This window comes from Phoca vitulina, unplaced genomic scaffold, assembly GCF_004348235.1.
Source record: "Phoca vitulina isolate PV1807 unplaced genomic scaffold, GSC_HSeal_1.0 scaffold1, whole genome shotgun sequence".
Taxonomy (NCBI): Eukaryota; Metazoa; Chordata; class Mammalia; order Carnivora; family Phocidae; genus Phoca; species Phoca vitulina.
Window position 1 is genome coordinate 75652862 of NW_022589704.1, and position 12387 is coordinate 75665248.

General features: G+C 35.4%; 1 protein-coding gene across 1 annotated transcript in view; it reads right to left on the bottom strand.

Annotated features, from left to right (window-relative positions):
* Positions 1-12387, bottom strand: part of GALNT13 (polypeptide N-acetylgalactosaminyltransferase 13) — a 781779-nt gene that overhangs the window by 723736 nt on the left and 45656 nt on the right. The gene's annotated exons all lie outside the window — the stretch shown is intronic.

Consider the following 12387-nt stretch of genomic DNA (forward strand, 5'->3'; position numbering starts at 1 on the left):
GTTGCAACTTTGCAAGGCTCTTAAAGGCACTTCTGCTTATATCTGAACTATGCTCACCTTGAGTAGCTGAGGCAATTTTTGGTTGGTTGGTTTTGTAATTTAAAAAGAAAAGCTAGGGGTGCCTCGGTGGCTCAGTCCGTTGGGCATCTGACTCTTGGTTTCAGGCTCAGGTCATGATTTCAGGGTGGTGGGATCGAGCCCCAGGTCAGGCTCCGCACTCAATGGGGAGTCTGCTTGAGATTCTTTCCCTCTCCCACTGTCCCTCTCCCCCCAGTAAATAAAATCTTTAAAAATAGAAATGTCATTTGGTTCAGCAATTCTACTTCCAGGTATTTACTCAAAGAAAACATAAACACTAATTTGAAAAGATATATGCACCTCTATTTTTATTGCAGTATAATTTACAATAGCCTATATATGCATATGGATATGGATATGTGATGTTTTATATTGTTAATTGTTCCATATTTGTTACATTAGCATTAGGTTAAATATGAAATGGCAATTTCAAATGTGAAATTGCCATTTCATATGTCAAAAATGGTCAAATCTCAGTAATTTCATGTGCTTCATGAATAAACAATTATAATTTCATTTCCATGATTCTCATCCCACACTTGACAGCATCCATCCCTCAGTGTGCAGCTCTCCTTCTACCGTCTTCATCATCAAATAAAGCCTATTACTTATTGGGATCTCAGTGTAAATGATGCTTCCTTTTAGAAGCCTTCCTTGACCTCTTAATCCATTCAGGCTGCTATAACAAAAATACCATAAACTGGGTGGCTTATAAACAATGAACAATTATTTCTCACGGTTCTGGAAGCCAGGAATGGCACCGGCACATTCACCACCTATGAGAGCCTGCCTCCTCATTAATACCCACTTTCTCGCCCTGTCCTCACAAAGCAAAAGGGCAGGGGAATTCTTTGGGGCCTCTTTTCTAAGGGCACTAATCCCATTTATGAGGGCTCCAACCTCATGACCTAACCACGTCCTAAAGGCCCCACCTCAAAATTATCATCATACTGGGGATTCGTTTTCAACATACGAATTTTGAGGGAACACAAATGTTCAGACCATGGCAACCTCCATACTCAGTTAAATCTCTCTATGGTGGACAATCATGCACACTTCCTTTATAACAGGTGTCACAGCTATAATTTTACAATTACATTTGTGATTATTTGATCAATATCTGTTTTGCTCATCAGACTTTAAGTAACATGAACACAGAAACCATGTCTGTTTTTACCATGTTATCTCCAGTACCTAGTACTCTGCCTGGCCTATAGTATATGCCAAATAATTGTGAGGTGGAAGACATAAATAATCTCAAAAATATAATATTTATTTTCATATTCAATAAAGGTATTCTGCACTTACAAATTTATAACCAGTAAAGTTATAACATAGCATCTAAAAAGCTAAAAGCACTGGAGTATACCCTCAAATATCTTAGTACTTGGGAAATGAATGTTTACTTTCCAGTCCATTATTCTTTATTTCAAGAATATGTAGAACTAATCTGACTCATTTAAAGAACAGTGAGTGAGGGGTACCTGGGTGGCTCAGTTGTTAAGCATCTGCCTTCGACTCAGGTCATGATCCCAGGGTCCTGGGATCGAGCCCTGTATCGGGCTCCCTCCTCCGCAGGAAGCCTGCTTCTCCCTCTCCCACTCCCCCTGCTTGTGTTTCCTCTCTCGCTGTGTCTCTCCCTGTCAAATAAATAAATAAAATCTTTAAAGAACAGTGAGTGAATTATAAACCCTGGTACCAAAGATAGCAATTCTACTGATTGTAATTTTTAAAGATACAATAATATGCTTCTAAGTTTTAAAGTAATTAAAATGGTAAAAAGTGACTGCTAAGAATATTTTAACAGAATTTTAGTTCTTAAAGTAAGATTTTGATTTCTTTAAATGGGATAAATATATTTCTTTTTGGCCAAAAACTTTAAACGGTTTTTAGTACCCAAAGTTACTGAGTGTCTGTATAAACAGAGTTTTACTAAGTTATAATCAATTCTAATAGACTAATTTAAAAACATTCTGCACAGGTACTTAGATAATTCAAAATCCAATAACATATATAACAGCATAATTTTTTACATGGATAAATAAAGTCCCTTAGAAATCACTATGTGCCAGACTAAGCAAGTCAGTATTTACTCCTGAGATGGTCATCAATATAGAATATTAATCAAGTCATGTGAAAATTGAATGCAATTAATGGCTTAGGAACTACAAATATTCTCTTAATTAAACTGAAATTGGTTGATTTTGTATTGAATGATAAGCATGCAATGAAATTGGAAATATTTTGGCAAATATCCAGGAAACTTTGACTACTTTCCCAACTGTTCCAGGGGTTCACTCTAAATAGACTACAGATACTAAAAGGTACATAAGATATAAACTTCCTTCTTCTTACAGGAATTGGAGGCTTTGCCTTTTAAGTGACAGCTGAAAAGAAGACTAAAACTTCCTTCCAGAACTCATTTTTAGAAACAATAAAATCTAAATATCTTCTATTTAGGAAGAGATCGGTGAAGGTCAAAGGAATGAGAAGAGAAATAAAAGTAACCAGAATTATTGTATATTCCACTATTGCAAAAAACCGGAGAGGCAGAGAATCAAAGTGATCCCTGAAGGCACAACCCAAGGCTTTTGCATGCTTACAATCTCTTACAAATAGCAAGGCATCAACACATCTTTGTTAAATGAATGAATTAATAAATGAATTAATGACTATGTATCTTTTTTTCCCTACACACCAACCTTCTCTCTTATCCAAAGAAGAACCAGAATCTGACATCTAATTATTGCAGATACAGTCCTTATGAATGAATATTACAGGATAAAATAGCCAAACACACACACACACACACACACACACACACACAAGATAACAGTAAGAAAATTTTAGGTACTTATACTTATTTTTGAAAAGAAGAATTGTCTTCTATTTTCCTTTTGGAGATACCTATTTTATGCAAACTTGTAGAGAGAATATGAAAAAAGACAAAATAAAAATGAGCAGCTCAGTGTTTGCCAATAAAAGAACCATGGCAGAAAAAAATAAAGAGAGGAGAAAAAATCAGAGATATTGATGATGAGGGGTGTCTGGGTAGCTCAGTTAGTTAAGCAGCTGCCTTCAGCTCAGGTAATGATCTCAGGGTCTTGGGATCGAACCTCGGGTCAGGCTCCCCACTTAGCAGGGAGTCTGCTTCTCCTTCTGCCCCCTTCCCCACTCATGCGTGCACATGTTCTCTCTCTCTCTCTCTGTAATAAATAAAAATCTTTAAAAAAAAAGATACTGATGGTGAACACATTAGAGTAGCAGAGTGCCTTAAAACTCTAGGTACTTTATATTTATTCACTGATTAAATGGCTAACTCAAAAAAAAAAAAAGAAGAAGAAAAATCAAGTGCTACTCAAGGTGTCTGGGTGGCTCAGTCAGTTAAGCATTCAACTCCTGATTTCAGCTCATGTCATGCTTTCATAGGTCATAAGATTGGGTCCCCCCATCAGACCCTGAGCTCAGTGGGGAGTTGGCTTAAAGATTATCTCACTCTGCCCCTCCCCCAATCTCTCTCTCTCTTTCTCAAATAAATAAATAAATAAATCTTTAAAAATTTAAGTGCCGCTCTAGAGAAGAGACCTTTCCCAAAATATTTAGTAATACAAAAAACACTTATTGGGCAAATCAATGTCCTATACAATGTCCAAATACTGAATGAAGATACAAACAAAGCATGAGGACATCTCATAACATGTCATAAACATAAGATATGAAGACAAAGACATATGATCAATTATCTTTAACACAAAAAGTTGAGTACTATAATACAGAATACATAAGGAGCTTTAAGAGAGGGGGATCTGGATTAGATATATGAAGGCAAGAGAGGAAACCTAGAGGTTTCCTTTGGAATTAGCTTTGGAAGATGAATAGGAATTTTACACATGAACATCAATATCTAGTACTTCAAGAAAAAAATGATAACTAAAATAATTCCTTTATACATAACTATGTACCTAAGCAGGGATGACTGGAGTATATCCTACTGCTGTAACTGCTATTACTACTACAATGTGTTATTACATTTTACTGTTAGTCCTTCTGTGAATAGTAATTCTGTGCTCATAGTTGTTCCTTTTTAAACATTTGTCACAAAAAGTGTATACACTGGATTTAATTTTAAAAGGATTTTTACTGAAAGGTTATATTTCCATTTTTATTTCTCTTATAGATCCAATAAAACTACTTTCTTTGATTTTCATAAATTTTCAGAGTTCTAGTCCCAGATGGTGCCATAGGAGGCTCCTGAACTTACCTCCCACCATGGACACACCAAATCTACACATGGAACAATTCCCTCTGAAAGAAATCCAGAAACTAGCTAAGAGATTTATACGTATTGGATGAACAATATCCACAGGGAAAAGGGCGAGGCTGAAACACCCTCATCATCAAACCCATCCATACTGCACAGCAACATGCAATCAGGAGGAAACTCCCAACTCTTCAGCTTCTCCCTCACGAATTAAGGGTTTGGACCCAACATCTGGTGCCCCAACTTTTAAAACTTCTACTTGAAGGATGGGCCCACCAGAACACCTAGGTCTGAAAGGCAACAGGGCTTGCATCAATGAGACCCACAAGAGCATAGCAAACAAAGTAATGGTTCTTGATGAGTTTGCAAGACTTAGCTCAGTCTATCGCCCAGGATACAGCACCAAGAGAACAGATAGAAACATCCATCTCCCAGTCTTTCCCTGAAAGAGACCCATATGCAAACTTCAAAAGCTGCTGCCTGAAGGTCAGGTTTCGAATTTAACACATCTGGAGGCTGTGATCTCCCCCTCAGGAACTGGGGAGCCCAGGGGGTCCCATCTCCATGTTCTCTCTCTGACCCACAACAGGACACCAGTGTCTCCCTAGAGGGAGCTTGTGCACACATCTGGCACCCCAGTTTTTGCAGCTGCCACCAGGGGACATACCCTTGATTGCCTGGCTCTGATAACCAGCAGGGCTTGCATTCACAGGTCCCACATAACTGTAGCAAATGAAAGAGTTCTTAACCAGCTATCTCCCCAGGGCTCTGTACGTAGAGGGCAGACAGAAAGGCCCATCTTCCAGTCTTTCCCTGAAACAGTCCTATTTGCATAGTTTAAAAGCTGCTGCCTGAGGGTCCAACTTCCAGTCATCCTACACCTAAGTCTCACTGAGATATTGCCCATTGGGACACTGATAGGTCTTGGCACACCCCCAACCACTAGAGCCACTAAGAACAAAGGCAGCTTGGACAATCAAAAAGGTTTGAGAGACTACCAAGAGCTTGAACTGGGCTAAAAGTTTCATCTCCTACACAAAACCACTCTGTCAAGACTGGGAGAGGTGAATATTTTATCTAATGGGCAGAAACCATCACAGAGAATCAAATAAGATGAAGAAACAGATGAATATGTTCCAAACAGACGAACAAGATAAAACTCTAGAAAAAGACCTTAATTATATGGAGGTAAGTAATTTACTTGATAGAGTTGCAAATAATGATCATAAAAGATGCTCACTGAAGTCAGGAAAACAATGCATGAAAAAATGAGTATTTCAACAGATAGAAAATATAAGAATGTAGCAAACAAAACAATAGAACTGAAGAAAACAATAACTGAATTGGAAAATTCAATAGAGGAGCTCAATAATTGATGATCAAGTAGAAAAAAGGATTAGTGGAAGCAAACAAGGCAGTGGAATTTATCCAGAGGAGCAAAAAAAAAGATAAGAAGATAGCTTACAAAATATATGGTACAACTTCAAGTGGACCAATATTTGTGTCATAGGGGTCACAGTAGAAAACAGAAAGAAAGGGGCAGATAGCTTATTCAAAGAAATAACAGCTGGAAACTTCCCTAACCTGGGCGAGAAACAGACTTCCATATTGAGGAATCCCAGAATTCCAAACTAAAAGAATCCAAAAAGAACCGCACCAAAATATACTATGATTGTCAAAAGTTAAAGACAAGGAGAGAATCTTAAAAGCAGCAAGAGAAAAGCAACTTGTTATATACAAAAACAAACAACCAAAAAAGGTAATCAGCAAATTTTTAAGCAGAAATTTTGCAGGCCAGAAGAGAATGGCACAATATATTCAAAGAGCAGGAAAAAAAATCTGGCAACCAAGAAGACTCTACCCAGCAAAATTGTCCTACATAATTGAAAGAGAAGAGGAATAAAAAGTTGTCAGGACAAGCAAAAGCTAAAGGAGTTCATCACCACTGATCAGCCTTACAAGAAATACTAAAGGGACTTCTTTAAGCTGAAACAAAATGAGGGTAAGTAGTAACAGGAAAACATATGAAAATATAAATCTCTGGTATATGTAAATTTGTAGTTGACTTAAAAAAAAAAACTAATGTAATGATGGTGGGTAAATCAATTATAAATCTAGTAAAAGGTTAAAAGACAAAAGTATGACAAATAACTGTAGCTACAGTAATTTGTTAATGGAGTCACAAGGTAAAAAGATATAAATTGTGACATTAAAACATGAAATGTGTTTAAGAATTAAGCCAAAGTTGAGAAGAAACATGCTCGTTTTCATGGGAGTAAACAACATGCTATAGAACAACCAATACGTCAAAAAGGAAATCGAAAGAGAAAAAAAAAAGCTTTAGATAATTGAAAATGGAAACACAACATACCAAAATTCATAGGATTCACCAGTAAGTTCTAAGAGGAAAGTTTATAGCAATAAATGCCTGTATTGATACCAAACCAGACAAGGACACCACAAGAAAAGAAAATTACAGGCAAATACCCCTGATGAACATAAATGCAAAATCCTCAACAAAATACTAGCAAACTAAATTCAACAACACATCAAAAGGATCATACACCACAACCAAGTGGGATTTATTCCAGAATGCAAGAATGGTTTAACATCTTCAAATCAGTCAGTGTGAGATATCACAATAGGAAAATAAAAGATAACTATCATATGATCATCTTTATAGATGAGGAATAAGTATTTAACAAAATTCAACATCCATTCATGAAAAAACTCTCAACAAAATAGGTATAGAGGGAATATACCTCAACATAAAACAGGCAATATATGACAAGTCCACAGCTAACATCATTCTCAATGATGAAAGATTGAAGGCTTTTCCTCTAAGAACAGGAACAAAACAAGGATGGTACTGTCACCACTTTATTCAACATAGTACTGGAATTCCTAGGCAGAGCAATTAGCCAAGAAAAAGAAATAAAAGGCATCCAGATTGGAAAGGAAGAAATAAACTGTCTCTATTTGCAGATAACATGATGCCATTGATAGAAAACCTTAAGGACTCTACCAAAAACCTGTTGCAACAAATAAACTTAGAAATTTGCAGGATACAAAATCAATATACAAAAACCAGTTATGTTTCTATACACTAACAAAAAACTATCAGAGAAGAAAATAATTCCATTTATAATTGCATCAAAAAGAATAAAATATCTAGAAGTAAATTTAACCAAGGAAGCAAAAGATCTGTTCACTGAAAACTATAAGACATTAGTAAAAGCAATTGAAGATAAATAAGTGGAAAGGTAGCTCTTGTTCATGGACTGGAAAAAATAACATTGTCAAAATGTACATACTAACAAAAGCAATCTACAGATTCAGTGAAATCTCTATCAAAATTGCAGTGGCATTTTTCACAGAACTAGAAGAAACAATGTTAAAACTTTCATGGAACCACAAAACACCTCAAATACAAGGCAATCTAGAGAAAAAAACAAAGCTGGAGGCATCACACTTCCTGATTTCAAACTATATTACAAAGCTATAGTAATCAAAATAGTATGATCTGGGCATAAAAACAGACATAGATCAGTAGAACACAATACAGATAAATCCACACATATATGATCAACTAATTTTTGACAAAGGAGCCAAGAATATATAAAGAAGAAAAGATAGTCTCTTCAATAAATGGTGTTGGGAAAACTGGACAGCCACATGCAAAAAAATGAAACTGGACCCCTATCTTATACCATACACAAAAATCAACTTAAAATAAATTAAAAACTTAAATATAAGAGCAGAAACCATAAAACTCTTAAAGAAAATATAGGGGGTAAGTTTGTTGATACTGGTTTTGGCAATGACTTATTTTTTTGGATTCAATACCATAAGCAAAGACAATAAAAGCAAAAATAAACACGTGGGACACCAAACTAAAAAGCTTCTACACAGTGAAGGAAACCACCAACACAACAAAAAGGTAATCTTTGGAATGGGAAAAATATTTGCAAATCATATTTCTAGTAAGGGGTTAATATCCAAAATATACAAGGAACTCCTACAACTCAATAGAAAAACAAAAACAAAACAATCTAACTTAAAAAATGAACAGAGGAATTTAATGGACAGTTTTCCAAAGATGACACAAAAATGAAAAATAGGTACATGAAAAGGTGTTCAGCATCACTAATCATCAAAGAAATGCAATTCAAAACCATAATGACATATTAACTCACACCTGTAAGAATGGCTGCCATCACAAAGACAAGAGATAAGTGTTAGGATGTGGAGAAATGGAAACCTTTGTGCACCACAGATGGGAACATAAATCGATGCAGCCAGTATGAAAAACACTATGGAGGTTCCTTGAAACTGAAAATAGAACTACCATATGACCCAGCAATTCCGCTTCTGAGTATATATCCAAAGGAAACAAAACCACTATCTCAAAGAGACTTCTGCTCCCTCAGTTCATTGCAGCATTATTTGAAATAGTCAAGACATGCAGACAACTTACTAGTCAACCTAAGTACACAGATGAATGGATAAACAAAATGTGGCATATTAATACAATAGAATATTATTCAGCCATTAAAAAAAGAAATCCTGTCATTTGCAATAACATGGATTGACCTTGGGAGCATTATGGTAAGTGAAATAAGTCAGCCAGAAAAAAAGACACTGTATGATCTCACTTATATGTGCAGTCTCAAAAACTATACTCATAGAAACAGAACAGATTGGTGGTTGCCAGAGGCAAGGAGTTGGGGAGGGGGAAATGGGTGAAGGTTGTCAAAAGGCACAAAATCCAGTTATCAGATATATAAGTTCTGGGGATATAATGTATGCCATGGTGACTATCATTAACAACACTGTATTGTGTATTTGAAAGTTTCTAAGATTGGATCTTAAAAGTTCTCAGTACAAGAAAAAAATTATAGCTATGTGAGGTGATGACAGTTAACAAAAGTTACTGTGGTAATCATTGAGCAATATATACATATGCCAAATCATTATGTTGTACAACTTTACTACAATATTATATGTCAACTAAATCTCAATAAAAATGGAAAAAATAAATTTCATTCCTTTCTTTTTAAAACTGTCTTTTTAAAACCACAATCTTGGGGCACCTGGGTGGCTCAGTTGGTTAAGTGTCTGCTTTTGGCTCAGGTCATGATCTCAGGGTCCTAGGATTGAGCCCCGTGTAGGACTCCCTGTCATCAGGTTGTCTGCTTCTCCCTCTGCCTCTGCCGCCCCCCACCACCCCACTCATGCTCATTCTGTCTCTCTCTCTCTCAAATAAATAATTTTTAAAAAAATAAAACCACAGTCTCCTATGTGCCCTCACATCAATTGTCCACTTAAGTGTAGATTTTTCTAGCAGAAAAATTACTTCCCATAATGCATTTCTTGTTTCTCTCACCTGCTGTATGAGCAGATGTTCTAGAGTCCCTCAGCTAAAACTGAGTTCCACGTGGGCCTATCAATTATTCACTTAGTTCTCCAAAGACAACTGGAAACATGATGGTGTGGTTTATCTCTAGAAGCACTTTTTTTGGTCAAATGGATTTTTGTGTTGTTAGAAAGCATTTGCTCAAGTTGGCTATTCTAGAAATTGTTCTATGACCATGAAATTTTCCATAGAATGAAATAATTTACAGAGGATTCAAGTGTGTGAAAGATGCCTTACTTTGCAGAAAACCATTAGGGACCACATAAATGGTTCATTTTACCTCCCATTCTGTGTTTTATGTAACTATGACTCTGTTTCCCTGAGGAGATAAGAAAATACCAAAAATTAAATTTGAGTGTCAGCTAAACTAAAACTCATGGAAGCTTTTCCTGGGTGCTCTTGATGGCATGCTTGCTCTGTCTCATGAAATCACAAAGAAGGAAGCAGATTATAATTCTCCATATTCAAGCCAATGAATTCTGTAAAAGTCCATAAGGAATAAACAGGGAAACATTCATACCATTCTACTCTGGTCTCAAATTATACTCAATCATCTTTGCATTATGCCTTACATATCATTTTTAACATATGGGTTACTTTATAAATTAAAAATTAAAAAATGATTCAAAATACTATTACAAAAAGAAAGAACAGTAGCATATTCCTTCCCCAAAATGTTTCTCTGAGACACATGACTTTTTCTATCTCATTGACCTCACTTCTACTGATGGCCTAACAACATGTTTTATATTCATCTTAAATATGAATAGAAAGGCATAAGATTTGCAAGCAAATGAAATTTGGGATACTCTGCTAAAAATCTTCCTTTTTTTTTTTCTTTAAGCCACATGGCTCCTGGGCAAAACCCCTTTGATGTCCTGGTAAGATCTTCCAATAAATCTGGGATTGGGAACACCTAGGATAGATCTTAATTCTATCTAAATCTATCACCTAACAAGAGAGATTTTAGGTTTTCCCAGGCTATGAGGTAATATTCTGGGAAAGCTGTAAGTTTCCCTGCCCCCGCCTCAATAATAACCAATATGCCTAGGAGACCCTAGGAGACCTAGACCCTTTGTAAGTTTAAGGCTGCTACTTCAGATTGACCAGAATTGATTAGCCAGATAACTAGCCCAAGCCAGAAAGACTTTTGCTCATTGTCTGATTTGTCATGTTAGCAATGAAAGCTGTATTATGTAAGTGCATAATAGCATTTATGTCTTTTTTATACTCCCTTGTATAAATTCATTGTAAATTGCAGGTGACTGCTAACAAGCCCAGGAGTAACCCCAGTGTGTTTCACACACTTGATCAATCCTAGTATTTGTGAGATTAATTCCATAAAATATTGCTTACAGACCATTCCTATAGACCACACAATATTCATCCTGCGCAGCTGACCTGCAGTCCCTGGATCTCTACTATCCCACAGGCAAAATGGTTCTCTTTCTCTGAGACAAAATCATAGTCAACTTTCTCATTTTGTGTTGTCTTTCTAGACTTAAACAACTAAAGCCATTGGATTTGTGCCTTCAGAATCTTAAGGTCTTTATTTCCACTCTCTAACAGTCAAGGTTGCTGCCAGTCTTCTTCCTACGCTTCATTTTCCTTTCGTGAATTTTCAGCACACAGAAGAGGTTTGACTTAACAAATGATGCATCATCTTTTACTAAGGGTAATTTGACTTCCCCATGACCTAATGATATCAAATGTACTAGGAGGCTATTACAATGACTGTACCAAATATGTTGTCTTAGAGTTGATATTACTATTTATGAATTTAAATTTTAGATCATATACTGAAATATGATTTAAGATTAAAGTTGGCTTTATGTATGGTATTTTTCTGAGATTAAATTATTACAACCCAGCATGAAAGAAAAAAATGTTTTATTAACTCAGTTATATATCTAATCTTGAGGCTTAAACTCAAGAATTGCCATAAAAAATCATCACATATATTGGTGTGGTGATATATGTGCAAAGAGAACTATTTTAAAGTCAGATTTCTTTAGGAATTTAGAACTTAAGACATTTAAAAAGATTCTAAAGATACAACAGTACTTACAAAATAATATGCATGTGTATGAAATTATATATAAATGTATGTGCAGACATACATTTTGATTACAAGCTCCTTGAATAAAAAATGTCTTTTATATGTGCTTATGTGTGAATATATATGTGCATGATTGTAAATATATATGTATATAGTGAGATGGAGTATCATGATGTCTAAAGTATAGAGTAAATTCAGTCCCTATACATTTGTTGAATATAATTAAGTAAAATTTTCAGACACCGGAACAAAAGATTTTATATTTATCTTTAAAATATTTTGAATTTTTTTTCAAAATATTTTCTCCATTACAAGAATGCAGTCTTTTACAAAAGAAATGTGTCTGAAGGGTAATGTCCTAAAGCCACCAGTCCAATTTCATCCAAGACTGTTATAAAACTAAGCACATCTTTTGCATATATGTGTGTGTGTGTGTGTGTGTGTGTGTGTGTGTGTATACTATGCACACATACACTCTTAGGTTGTAGTACCCAGTAAAGATAACTGAGGGAAAAGGTACTAAAAAAAAAAAAAAAAAAAAAAAAAAAAAAATAAACAATCCTTTTTTTTTTT